The sequence below is a fragment of the Anser cygnoides genome, chromosome 2, assembly GCF_040182565.1.
Source record: "Anser cygnoides isolate HZ-2024a breed goose chromosome 2, Taihu_goose_T2T_genome, whole genome shotgun sequence".
NCBI classification, from domain to species: Eukaryota; Metazoa; Chordata; class Aves; order Anseriformes; family Anatidae; genus Anser; species Anser cygnoides.
Window position 1 is genome coordinate 82,079,981 of NC_089874.1, and position 13,836 is coordinate 82,093,816.

Below are 13,836 nucleotides of genomic sequence, written 5' to 3' on the forward strand. Positions count from 1 at the left end.
AGTTCTGTTCTTTTGACTCAGACCTTCCGAAGTGATCTCCCTCAGCTCCAGACACTGCAGCACTGACTTCCAGCCCTGCTCGTTAATTTCAGTCCCACTCACTGCAAGCCAGGGAGTCAGAGCGTGCTGCAGACAACCAGCACTAATATTTGAGAGGTGACATGTCTGGGTAATGTTTCTCTTCTGCCCAGATTCACAGGGATTTCCAACACAATTACGGGAGTATCAGATAGAGTCCCCTTCGCTAGAAATGGTGAAACATCTTTTCTGCTCTTGCAAACGAGTGTAGTATAAAAGGAGGAGATTAGAATAAATCCTCTGGCATAAATTCAAACAAACCATACCTGCCAATATCTTAATTAAAGACAGAAGGTATCATATCAAGTGAATTTGTGAAAATATTGATTGAAAAACCATCAGGAAATAACCTCATTATTCTCATTTTGTCACAAGGTCCTAGATTTCTCATTCTCGTGTTCTTGTGTTCTATGTGACAGCTACTTCTACCATGGAAAAATCTTGTGTTGCCTCCTTCCACCCTACCTGTTTGTTTCCTACAAGAATGAGTCAATTGAAATACTAGGAAAGTTGATGTTAAAATGCTGTTCTCACTTGGGGTGTTGTTTTTTTTGTTTTTGTTTCTAAGAGTGTTTCAAATCTTGGGAAAGCTATGATTGTTTGATTGCTACTTAAGTCTATTTTTGGGGTGCCCTTAATCACCTCATGTAAGCACTCTGAAGTCTGTAGAACCATCTCCACCTGCAGCAGAGCTTAGAGAATTTATCTGCTAATATGTAGCCATGAACAAACTGCAGAGAAAAATTAAGGTTGATTGAGACTCTTTCAGACCTCTGAGGATGCCACCTCTGAATTTCACAAAACTGAGGTTCAGCCTCTACTTCATAATGATCTGAGGTTACTTTCCCCTGAAAAGATGAATATTGATATTTGTTATCTGTTGTCATCACTATTGTCTTAGGTTTCACCAACAGGCTAAAAGAGACACGTGACATAGAATGCTTCTCAATTCCATTTCATATTCTGTATAGGTCTGTGTGGGCATTGTGGAGCCTGCTTCTATTCTCTAAACATATGTTTTATTCTGTCTGTCATGCTGAAAGTGCAAAATAGAAAAGAAATGCTGATTTGGGATCTATTTCTGAATGAAAAGGGTTTAGGTCTGTGTGGGTTTAACTTTCCTGCAGGATGATGATAATGCAGAAGAATTTGATGAGATTAATACAAGTGGGTCCATCACCTCAGTGATTTCCTGCAAAAGCACACAGATGTAATTAAGCTCATATTCCTCTCCTGTATGGGCAGGATATTTCTTGCTCAGTAGATACTGCCTTGAACATCTGTGAGAAAAAAGAAAACAGCTGTAACAAAGAAAAAAAACACTAATGTTTTAACTGCATTGCAGCTTTAAAATCTCTCATTTTCTTTGTCACACAGTGTCCTTTTCTCCAATTTTCATCTTCTCTTTCCACCCCCATTTTGCTGTTCTGCTGCAGTATGGTATATGCTGAATTAAATAAGAGCAATGAATTGCAAACTTTTAGGTGCAGATGATAAAGTCAGCAACACCAAATGAGAATCTCCCTCAGTAGGTTTGTTTGCAGCTTGTTTACAGCTGTTTGCAGCTGTTTCAGATGATCTCTCCTCATCATCTGCGTGGGAGCAGTTGCAGTGGGATGAGATGGTCCAGTGTGAGGTGGAGCACCCCACCCCAAATTCCCTGCTCTGTTGGAGGTGCCCTCACCCACCATGGCTGCAGAGGTTGGCTGGTGTCCTGCGAGGCAGAGCCTCCAGGCAATAGAGCTGGAAGCAGCAAATTGTTATTATATTTATTTTTTTTTCCCATCTGATTCTCCAACTCAGTGAATCATTAATGTGGTTTAGAATGGAAATGAAAATGCCACAAAAGAGCATCTCATTGCAAGATGTCTGTAAAGATATATAAAAGGATCTTTTCATGGGTAATTATTCAAACCACTTCATATAACTGTCACCATTAAAAGGTCACTAACTTTTACCACACAGGGCTTGCTGAAGGTGCAGTGTTGGCGCCATCCTCTAAAGCCAGGGGAAGTACTTCAGTGTCACTCATGGTCGCAGATGATACTGCGTGGTTTTATCTTATCTTATCTTATCTTATCTTATCTTATCTTACTTTCTGATGTTAGCAGAGTGGATCAAGGTGACCATCTTGATTGGCAGCGTGCAACCTCATAACAAATAGCAGTTCTTTCCCTGAAGAACTTGCTCTCACAAAACGATAGACAGACCGTATCTCAGGCACGTCATCTTCTACTGGTAATAATTGCAGTTACAACCTACAATGTTCTTGCTATATTTCATTTCAGGTTTTAATTGCATACTATCATTCTCATGCCAAATTAAGATCTCAGGGCATATTTTAAACTCTCTGTAAATACACATTAAAAAGATGACATCCATTACACAACCGTGCAAACAACATGTATGTGGCACATTAAAGAAGCAAATATGCTTGTAGAAAAGCTTGTACACAAAGTTTCTGTGAAAAAAAAAAAAAAAGCAGTCCTTTGTGTATATCACATATAATCCTCTTCCTTATCTTCTATAATATCTTCTCTGTCAAAAAGGGTTGAAATTGGCTAAATGGATTCCAATTGTATTAGATGAGGACTGACAGGCAGGCAGAAAGTACTGTACACCCATTTCTTTGGGAAATCCAGCTAAAACCCTTTATTCTTAAGGTTGATGATACAACTGATATTACTCCCAGCAATGTGATTTGCAGCTCTATTTTGAAGCTGAAAAGCTACAAAAAAAATGTGAGTCTACACAGATGTTGTCTATCAGAGGCTGCCCTCTTGCTGGCTGAACAAGCCCTGGGCATCCCCAAGCCCTCTGAACATCTGCAGAGCCTGGGGATGTTGCAAATGGGCATAATGGGTGCCAGCAAACATTGCATGCCATAACTTAGAGTCAGACATCAGTGCCCCCACTGCTCTGTAAGTCAAGTGAACTCTGAGACTCACAAAAGGCTGAAGAAAGAAACATTTTTGTCTGCATTGAGAGGGTGCTGAATGTTTGGGAGTCCAGCGGAAGGTGCACGAACACTGCCTAAAAACCTTGTCTTGCGTGGAGTGAGAATTCAAGAGAGGCTCGGAGAAACCCAAAGAGAAGATGCAGCAGTCCGCCTTAGTGATGGTAGTGAGGCAGGGCAGAAGTGCTCCCAGAGAGTAGGGATTAGCACAGAGCCTCCTTGGTCAAAAAGAGGAATTTTCCATACGGGCAGCTCTTCAGAACAGCAACTGTGTGTCTGAGCAGAGCAGAGAGGGCATTGTCTAGTGTTTCCAGCATAGCCTGAGAAACCTGGTATTGTTTAACCTTCCATTTTTGTTGCCCTCTGTTTATCCCGCCCACCTCCCAATAACCAACTGTAAAAAAAAAAAAAAAAAAATCAAAGATTTAATTTCTTACAGGAAGCCTGGAGGAAAGTGTTTCAGCCAAAAATTAATCCCCCAAATATGTCTTATATTATGGGAAAATTATGTTTTCCAGTCACATTAACTGGAGACTAAAATGCCCTACTAAGATGCATGCTAATTTTTTCAAAGCCAAAGCCATATTGTCTACTTCATCTAGGGGCTGTCGGAGCTGAGGGCCCTTAAAAAAGTGCATAAATATTAATCCAAGTATCTAATTTCAAACAGCTTTTGGCATGTTATTCTAGTGCTTGTGCTCAAGTTTCAGTAGCACGGAAGATGTTTTTGTGGTACTCTGGCCTATGTTTCAACAGATAATGTAGAATTTCATGCAGTGTTCATTATTAGTGATTATTCCTTACTGGGAACACTTGTTGAATGAGCCTTTCTCCTGCACCAGTAATAGGTGGCTGATTGGTGCTGATTTAACGATGTATAGCATCTTACCTCCTGCTGAGACTGGAGCTCAAGAGAACTGCCAGGGACGCTGCTGAGAAGGTGACATGGGCTGCATATTTCATGTGCTGCTGGAGAGTGCAGCCAGGCTGCATAGCGATCAAACCCCAGAAGATGTACGTATCTCCAATTTTCCCGTGTAACAAAAATCTTGTCATCTGTTGACATGAGAGACTAAGATAACGGCTCTGTGACCCTATAGAGTTCTTCGGTCTGGACAGATGAGACAAATCTAAATAATTGAGCTTAAGCTCCTGTGATTTTCTTCATGTTAATGCAGTGCTACATCCAAAACATAAAACAGTTTTGAACTTGCTGCACTTATCTCCTGCTTGCAGTGATCATTGTATTTTCCAGTCAGCAGGAAAGAAAAGGCCAGTGACGTACAAGCTGGATTTATGCAGGGCCACACAGGTGAGGTTTCCTGGCTGGCCTGCAGCAGCTCCCAGCTCTGCCTTTTACACCACACGTGCTTGGAGAACTGCCATGTCCCGCCTCCTAGAAAATGAACGCTTGGCAGCTCTGGGGTGGATGAGACTTTACAGCATGGGACTCGAGCCCTGGATGTACCCTCTGGCTGGAGCTGGAAGCTGCCTTTGCCGGTTTACATCCCAGGACAGAACTTGTCCCAGGTGTCCTAACACGGACCCCTTCTCCTTCCTCCCAGCAGCTGCCAGTCACTGTTCCCATCTGATCTCTCCTTTTTGGGCAGCAGTTATTTCATGTATTTCCATTATATAACTGGATTATATATTATGAAGCATAAATATATTCTTTTTCCTGACATTAGGCAAATTAAACATATATGTGCATGTACATCCAGGTACACAAACGTTCACATTCATAGACACGTTTCATCTAGCGATAGGATCACATCCAGCACCCTATCTCACCTCTCCGCTCACATCCTTTCACTTCAACCTTGGGCTTTGTCAGACTTGCAAGGAAAGAAAATTCCAGCATTAATATCCCTTTCCTAAGGGAAAAGCTCCTTGCTGCCTCCTGTTAGGAACTTGGGACAGTCATTTAGTCTGTTGTGATTACCACTGCAGAAGATTCCATTTTACAACTTAATCTTATTTCCTTTTAATAGCATCTGTTGGCAGAATTTAGAAAAAGTGAAACAACAGGAGAACGCTCGCCAATTCATTCATAACAATATAATACCAAGGCTTTTTTTATTGCTATTCCTATTTAGAGTGACTGCAGTTTGTATTGAATTTACCTGAGATTCACAACTTCATTTCCAACTTACTGTCTAATTTTGAGTTTTTTTTTTCCCTTTAAAGTTTTATTTGTTAATGCATTTTTCCTATAATTATACCGTGATCACTCCTAAGTGCACAGTTTACATTGAACAGAGCCATTAAACGTTATTGCTGGTAGTTGATTGTTTCACACGGTTGTGCAGAGATCTTTGTATTTAGACCCAAAACAGCTTTATAGGGAAAAAAATATATATATTTAGCTGCAGGAAATTCCAGTTGCTATTTTTGTTGACGTCAGTAGTTAATCGGGCTGGACAGCCTACAGGGTAATTTTGCAGCCAGTGTTAAGCAGTTCTGTGCTCAGCAGAGATTTCAGCATCCTTGCTGTGTGTATGGGGATGTGCTTTAGTAGGTGGCTTTGAATCGTGCTCTATCTGATGCGAAGACTTCATGGCACTCCAGAAGCTATCAACAACGCATATGTTTGAACTCTTTGTTCCTTCCATCTCTAAACTCATCCCTAGGTGAGGAAGGGATTTTATATTCACAAAATCTGATCTTGATCCTACCTCTTTGGTGAAATTCATTTGAGTTCTGTGCCAAATTTAAATGAAAAACTACAGCTCTTTAACATGTTTACAGCTCTGTGGGGTGCATTGTACTTTGAGGAAAACATTAGTATGTGTAATACTAGTAATGAATAATTAACATACAGTTATAACACCTTTCATCTTTATGGATTTTATATGTGCAAGAATCATTTCATTTGTCCCCAGATCACATCTGGAATAAAACAGAGCAGCAGTTAAAGAGGCTGTACGCTCTCAAATAGTCCAGTGTAGGAACTGAAGATGACTGCTATACAGAGATGAAAAAGCAGACAGAATTTAGCTAGGCAGAAAGTATTAGTGGGAATCAAGCATCTAGTGATGGAGCTTTGCAATGTGCCTTACACGTGTAATTAACTGAATTGGAATCTGGAAAGAACAGAGAAGACTTCACCACTGCCGTTGCTGGAAGGACTACTGCATCCTTTAATAGCCTCACGTAAGCAAGAGCTCATTTTAATGTCCTATTCACAAGAAGGAACATGCCATCTGCAGAATTAGCAAGAAGTATCTGTGGCAAGTGGGTGTTCCTTAGGGATTTCCCACTCACAACATTTTCCAGTCCTTCCCTAGCTTTTAAAAGCCCCAGGCATCATAATGCAGAGTGACATGAGTGCTTAAAAGCTACCACAGGACACGTCTAGAAAGGGGTCTCTTTCTATGTGGGCACCGTATGTTTGCTGAATCAGGAAAAATTTGTTATGAATGTATGAAGAGAAAATGAGAGTGGCTGCAGTGGCCTTTGCAGAGCTCGGTGCTCTGAGCATGAGGCCAGCAGCCACAAAGACAGTCGAGATCAGCAGGGTGTCAGTTCTGCCCCAGCACAACAAACAGCAGAACAGGAGGTCCTCGACAGACGGGAGAAGGGATTAGGGTGTCCGAACAAGAGAAGCCTCTTCGGTCCAGTGTTCAAAAATAAGCAATTCAAAGCTGCAGAGGGGAAGGGGGTTTTGGATTCGTTTGCAATCGAGGCCAAGCCAAACAGCTGATGAATTAAGTGGTTGTGGAGCAGCCAGCTGAGAGAAGCAGCACAATCACAGGGGAAGGAGAGCTGGGCCCTTAGGCACAAGTGATGCACTGAAGGTCGGGCTCTCCAGCTGATCAGCATCCCTCGCTCCAACCCACTGTAACGGAGACCCCGCTACCTGTGCCATCACCCCCAGTTTCCCAGTTTTTGAAGGGAAAGACTGTACAAGAAAAGATCCAGCCCATCAGCAGCATAGGGTAAGGAGGAACGGGGCGCGATGGGTGCTGGCTCTTCTCCCTCTCACCTCCTCTGATGTGGCTGGTGGTGCTGCCCCATTGCAGGGGCACCCAACATCTCCTCCCAGGACTGCCAGTATAGAGGAAAGCCCCAGGCTGGGGAGCCCTCTGGTGGGACCAGCTGTGACCAAGCACAGGGAGCAGCAGGGCAGCCAGCACCCAAGTAGCCAGGCTGCTGCGGCACTTGGTCTGAATGCAAGTAGGCATTTTAAGCCTTTGACAGCCATAGTAAGAGGATAAAGGACTGCAAGGTAAACATGGCTGGTTCAGGAAAGCTTTGCCCTCTTCCAAGCCACGTGGCTGGTTGGCAAGGCATCTCGCACCTTTTGAAGCCGTCAGCTGTGTTCCAGTTTAGAGCAGCGGGCCAGGCAGACGGAGTGCCACAAGGAGCAGTGACAGCCCTCTGTTCCTGAGGCTCTGATGTCACGGGCAGGCAAAGGGGTACCCATTCCTCCAGTGAGCACTGCCTGTTCTTCGCTGTGTATTGACTTCAGAAGTCATTCTTAACTTCACGCTGGCATGCAATTACTTTCTGAACTTTATTTTTCTGCAAAAGTTTACTTCTATGCATGTATTTGCCTATTGATAAAGGACATATTTATTCCATATTCAGATTTCTCTACCATGGCACTGATTAAAGTCCAATGACAGTCTAGCCCCTTTTACAGACATGAAATCCCCCTTTTACTCCTCCTAAGTAAGGAGGCTTCCTAAATATAAATAATGTCTGAAATTGATCCTAGAGCCTCAGTTCTTATTTTGTTTGCAGGAGTGTTGGTTTTATTGACTTTGCTGTGTTTTCCAGAGGGAAACAGAAGATGATTTCTGTAGAGTTTTAAAAAATACCCCTTTCCAATGTAAGCCTGTTGGATGGTGGCTAGCTCCTATCTGCCCCAATTAAGAAGAATGGCTAGAAACAAGAACGTATGGGGCTAAAATTGTGCAGAATCTCTGAAGTGTGTGCTTCTGAAAAAGCTGAATTCTTGGGCTTATGACTATAAAAAAAGTCAATTCAGAATGGATTTGCTATTCCAGTTTTGCTGACTGTTCACAGTTTTTAGAACTGAAAATCACACTGTAAAACTTGCACTTTGCTAATTTTTGTCTTGAGTACCTAATGGAAAGTGAACCTGTTAAGAATTTTCCATAGCTTCCTCCAGAGACGTTTTTAAATGATCTAAAATTAAAACATCTCTTTAAGTAATTATTTTAGTTATGGGCTGTTTAAGAAACAAAATTGCTTGTTTAAGATTCACAAGTTAGAAAAGTAATTAAGTCCAAGAGCCATTCACAGGATTGACATTACAAACTGAAAATGTGACTTTTTTCAATCCCTCTGATTTTTCCTGATGATTTCACTTCTTTTACTATGTTTTTGTTTGTTTTGTTGTTTGTTTTTTTTGCATATAATGTTAGAATGATCTTACCAGTATAAAAGCAAATATATAGCAAAATCCTAGCGCTTTTTTTTGTTAGGATAACACTTGTCCCGAGTTCTCCACCAAATATGATACCAAAGAGGTTTTGTAAAGAGTATGGACTGATTTGGCCTCCAACCAGTGTTGTAATTCATGCCATTCTGCAATTACTTGCAATTATAAGTGGTCTCCAAAGTCCATAAAAGCTCAATAATATAGACTTTCCATATCTTTGCTCCCCCCAAAGAAGGAATCCAAATGAAGATTTTATGTCTTAATAATCTCAATAAATTTGATATGACTCTTGAAGTGGTCTACTTCCTCTTCTGAAGTTTTAAACATTTTATCCAGCTATAGGTGTAAGTTTGTAACTGTTTTCAAATCCTCTGCCTCTGCCTACCTTTATAACAAAATGGACAAAATGACTAGTGATTTTGGCATCACCATTTTAGGTGCATCTTTTCGTTGCTCAGGTGAGATGAGGTGCTCTTACCACATTATTCCTACCTTGTAAATGAGGAACTGAGACACTGAGGTCATTGGTTTTGGATGCCCTATTCAAGCTGCTTCAGAATTTTTGGTAATTTAAACACTGCGTATATTCAGAATCCATCTGACATGAGCAGAAGATGATCAGCTGTTTGGCAAATCATACCAGAGGGTGGTGAATCTTAAACCTAGAAAATGTTGAGCAGTTAGGAGCTGCCTAAAAAAGGATTGGGTTAAGGGACTGTAGCATTAAAACAGAGGGGCTTTGTACATCATATCAACTGCTCATCTTACCCACATCTTCCAAATCAGCTGTGAGTGGTGTAGAAGCTTTACAGACCAGCCTCTCTGTCTACTCTCAGAAAAGAACCTTACTCTTGCCCACCATTATCTCCCACCACATCTCTTCCCACATTCATCCTTCAATCCCCTTTTCTGTGCCATATCAACCGTCAGATTACTCCCTATTTCCTTATTGCCTTTAGGTCTAATGTTTGCCCTTTCCCTTTCTAATTCAGATGGTTCAATTATGGCAATGCCTTAAAAAGATTTTCCTAAGGGAAAAATATAAATATGTGTATTTTCCTACGAATTGTATGATGACCTTACCAACAGATGTTGCATCCAGTTCCTGTAGCCTGAAGTTACACCCCCTGGTCTGCGTTAATGACTGTATCACAATTTCTTTCTTGATTTTCTGATACGGATCAGGAACATGAGAGCTTGAGGGAAAAAGAAAAGAAAACCTAACACTAAGTGCTTCTGGATTATTATTTTTTTTTCATATTAGTTTTTCATTGACTATGAGGCTGGCAGAGCCTGACTGAGGCAGAGTGGTAGCTAAGAAGATAGTTTACAGTGAGTGATGGCTTTTTAGAGCTTGACTGACAACAGTGTGTTGAAAGGTGTTTGACATATTCTTGTGTGACAGCAGTAATCATGTTGGTCAAGAGAAGATCCTAATATTTCTCATTGGCATTCAGAAGACCCAAGAATTAAAGGTCCCTTTCAAATCTGATGGTTCACATTTCTGTCTGTCAGACACTGTCAAAGAATTCATTTCCTCTGCACAGCTTTGAGTCTATCTTTGCCTGGAGAAAGCACTTTGAACTCACTTTATCTCATCTGCAAAGGAAGATGACAGCTCTTTGCTATAGAAAATATGTGTCTGATAACTATATTATCTCCTAAAACACCCTTTTCAGCCCCAGACAGCCAAGTGCTCACCACAGAGGCGGGGCAGAACTCATCCTCATTCCTCTCCCTGTCTGTTGAGGTTTAACATTGTACTTTATGACACTTGCCCAAAGGCTGAGGCATAAGATGTGGGAAAATGGTGGGAAACTATGTAGATGGCAGTGGCTGGGGGGAGGGAAATATCGGAACTTGTTTGGACACCTCATGTCTTTTTTTCAAGATACGCCATGTCTGTCCTCTTTACACACTGCAGTCCACTCTGTCTCTGCTTCTCTGGGCTGCCCAGTCCACTCAAGAACGACCAGAAATACTCCTCCCTTCATCTCTGCCTGTCACAATGGTGATTATCTGGACTGCTCGTAACCTCCCAACTCATTTTTTATTCTTTGTCAGATCGGAGGACAGGCTGGGTCCATGAAGCCCGACACCACCTCACTCCTCAAAGCAGTGTCCTGCCACTGCTGACTACAACATGACTTCACGCAAGCTGTATCCAATCTATTTCTATGGTACATTGTCACCAGTTAAAATTGGTCTTGTTTCTCCGTTCCCTCCGTTTTCAAGCTGAAAAGAGAGAGGAACAGATAAGCCCCAGTTTAATTTGTTCTGGCAATTATTGGAAATCTCCCACAGAGAGAGAAGCCCTTGCCTATCGGTGCGGAATGACATACAGCCATACGGGCCCAGACAAAAGGAGACCCCGCTTTTCTGCAAGTCTATTCAGGCATGTATAGACATACTGGCTGAGGTACCAGCCCATTCGAATCTTAATGGGGAAAAAAGAGAGATGAGAACCTTAAAAAAAAAAAAAAAAAAAAAAAAAAAAAAAGAAAAAAGAAAAAAAAAGAGAAAAAAGAAAATAAAAGAATAAAAACTATCAAGTGAGAACCAGCACTGAAGGCTTGAAAACAAACTCTGAACTGGCAAAGAAAGGGGGAGGAAAGTCATTTGACTATCTAGTCCGGTAGATAACTATACTGCTGCTGTATGTGTTTTAGAAGTATCAGAATAATTCTGTTATTACAGATAAAGGTTACCATAAGATTGATTTGGAAATGTGAATTGAAGATAAGTGCATTTTGGAGCTGGGGTACAAGCTAAGCTTTTTTTTTTCTCTTTCTCTCCCTCTCTTCCTCTCTCTCTATTTTTGCAAATCAGGATTCAGCATTAATTCAACCCAAATGAAACTGTAAGGATAAAACATCTCTGAGAAGCATTTTAAAATATAATTTCCTGCAAAATGAGTGTGTAAGTTTATTAAAAAAAAAAAAAGTGCTAGTCAAAAGGTGAAAGAAATACATTACATGATTATGGAGGAAGAAAGAGGTTATTTAAGAAATAGCTGAAATGGCAGTTCTTTTAAAATTGTCATGTGGATGCTTTTAAAATGCAATGACAATGGCAGCTTTTCTTTAAGGCTTTTTCCTTACACTCTGCTCCTGAGCAGAGGGGAAAAGTGTTTGTGGAGCGAATCACTTTACATTCCAGGTAGATTTTTTCCCTGCCTCTGGATTAATTTTCTCAATTTATCTCTTTAACGATACTTAGTAATAATTCATATGGCCAGCTGGTCTGTCTACATGAAAAACAACTGACAGAAATAAATGTCATAGTTCGGTCATTGACATCCCAGAAATGGGTTCTCACTACTTTAATAATGTGTTACGGAAGAAGAGCGGTAATGCAAGCTCAGAAAATAACAACTGGCACCCCTCCCCTCCCTTGTTTTTAAAGGAATTGTTGGGACTGATCCAAAGCTCATTGCATTGATTGAAAATGCTTTTGCTAGCACTGCTGGATTTGGAGCTGATGCATTGTTTATAGGGATTATAACCTCTGCTGTTGTTGTCTGCAACAAAAAATTAATAATGTAAAACATTAATGAAAACCTGCTTTCTTTTCATTAATGATGATTTCTGTGAGGAATGATTAGAGAATTTCTGACTGACCATTGCTCCAGTTACACAAGTTAAAAAGCAAAGTTTTAAAACAAAAATATGCCTCCAGATAGTGAGAAGATGCATGTATAAATCTAGGGAAATTCGTTCTTATTGCAATTAGTGGCCATTGTGTCTGAGCATTAATAGCCTGGGGCAAACATAATAAACCAGTTCCTAACTGTTGGTAATGACAGATTTCTCAGGGATTATTACTTAATTAACAATAATTTGAAAGGGTGGTTCAGCTAATACGAAGCATTCATTTTTACGGCATATCTAAAAAACATCAGATCAAAAGAACACGTAACATGCTAACATTTCTCTTCATCCTTTCATTTCATTTGTGCATGTCTGCCTCCCTATGTAAAATATTATTTTTGCATCTGAGCTGCTTTCTTTGTGGGTTCACATAACGGTAATTGGTTCCCCCTCGGATATTTGTGCATTGTTTTATCGGCATACCATGTCTTCTGGGTCTATGCAGATGATGATTTTAATTGGAAATGCTAACTTGATCAGGAAAATACCTCCCACGCCCACTCTTTCCATCCTCCCCATGCCAGAATGGGGCAACTGTTTCCCCAACACATGCATTATTCATTCCCAGCCACCTCAACATGAAATGTTTGCTATTGTTCCCACCATCCACCCATGTAGCTTATGTTCTCCTGGCATCTTTTCTAGTGAATGGCTTCTGTATACCTCACCTCATGGATTACTGGCCTCATTCACATATTAGTGCATCAGTTGAGAAAGAGGCTAGATCTTCAGACAAAGAATATTCTGATTGGTTTGTGGTGATGTCTTTTTTTTTTCTTTTTTCCTTGAAAGTTGCCGCATACTATAATACAAATGAAACTTTTTCTTTAGAGATGATTGTGTTCAAAAGAGGACAGAGCTGCTGAAGAGCCTGTTGTACTGCCCAGGAGTGCACAAGAGAAAGGCAGTGTGTAAACTGAGTGGCAGGAGCACAGAGAAGTGCAAACATCGCGAAAGGTATGTTGTAAAGCTACTATTTCTTTTTCTCTGTGGCAAAAAGTTCATTTTCTACATTGCTTCTCATTGAATATGGTGGGTTGCTTGAAAACTGGAAAGATCTAGAAAGCATTGTACTTTTGTCTTGGTAAGAAACAAATGATTCTGCTGTGTTCTCTAAGATCTGGACAAGCTGTCTGAAACAGTTCTTCAGAAATATTAAGTAGCTGTCTGTTGCAGTCATCGGTATCCATATAAAAGGCTCTGGAATAATTCCATTATTTGCTCTTCAAAGTCTGTTCAAGCAGGCTCTAATTTTAAACCCATACATTACTTAAGACTGACAGTGACATGGACAAGTTATTCTTAAACAAGTTGTAAAACTCTTCTAATTGAAAAGTTGATTTGTAAAATAGGCATTAGGTACATACATTTCTATTTGTGCTTTCAGAAAATTCCTGTTCAAAGAGCTAATCCGCGTGTCTTGACTGTCTAGTTGGAAACTTGTGTTTGGAAGTAGATTAGAATGGCACTCGTACGGAGCCCTGACTCCTGCAGTGGATCAAGATTGATTATAGTGACATTGAATTTCACTTTTATTTCAGTAGAATTTAAAGATTTCTTTAGTTCACATAACATCAAAGGTGTCCTTCTAAATAAATATCTTGCAGTGCTCTATCTTAGGGCATATCTTATTATGTACGAAATAATCAGATTGATATGGTATTGCATCCGAAACAGCACATGTTGTTTTGAAATGTGCCTTGTGGGAAAACAAAATGGGGGATATATAGCAATATTTGTGT

General features: G+C 40.5%; 1 protein-coding gene across 3 annotated transcripts in view; it reads left to right on the forward strand.

Moving 5' to 3' along the window:
- CDH20 (cadherin 20) overlaps window positions 1–13,836 on the forward strand; it is a 142,682-nt gene that overhangs the window by 72,244 nt on the left and 56,602 nt on the right. For all 3 annotated transcript variants that reach the window (XM_066992514.1, XM_048076110.2, XM_013187420.3), the window contains one exon: window positions 12,926–13,051. The gene's annotated coding sequence lies outside the window, so the exon portion shown is untranslated. The remainder of the gene's footprint in view (window positions 1–12,925; window positions 13,052–13,836) is intronic.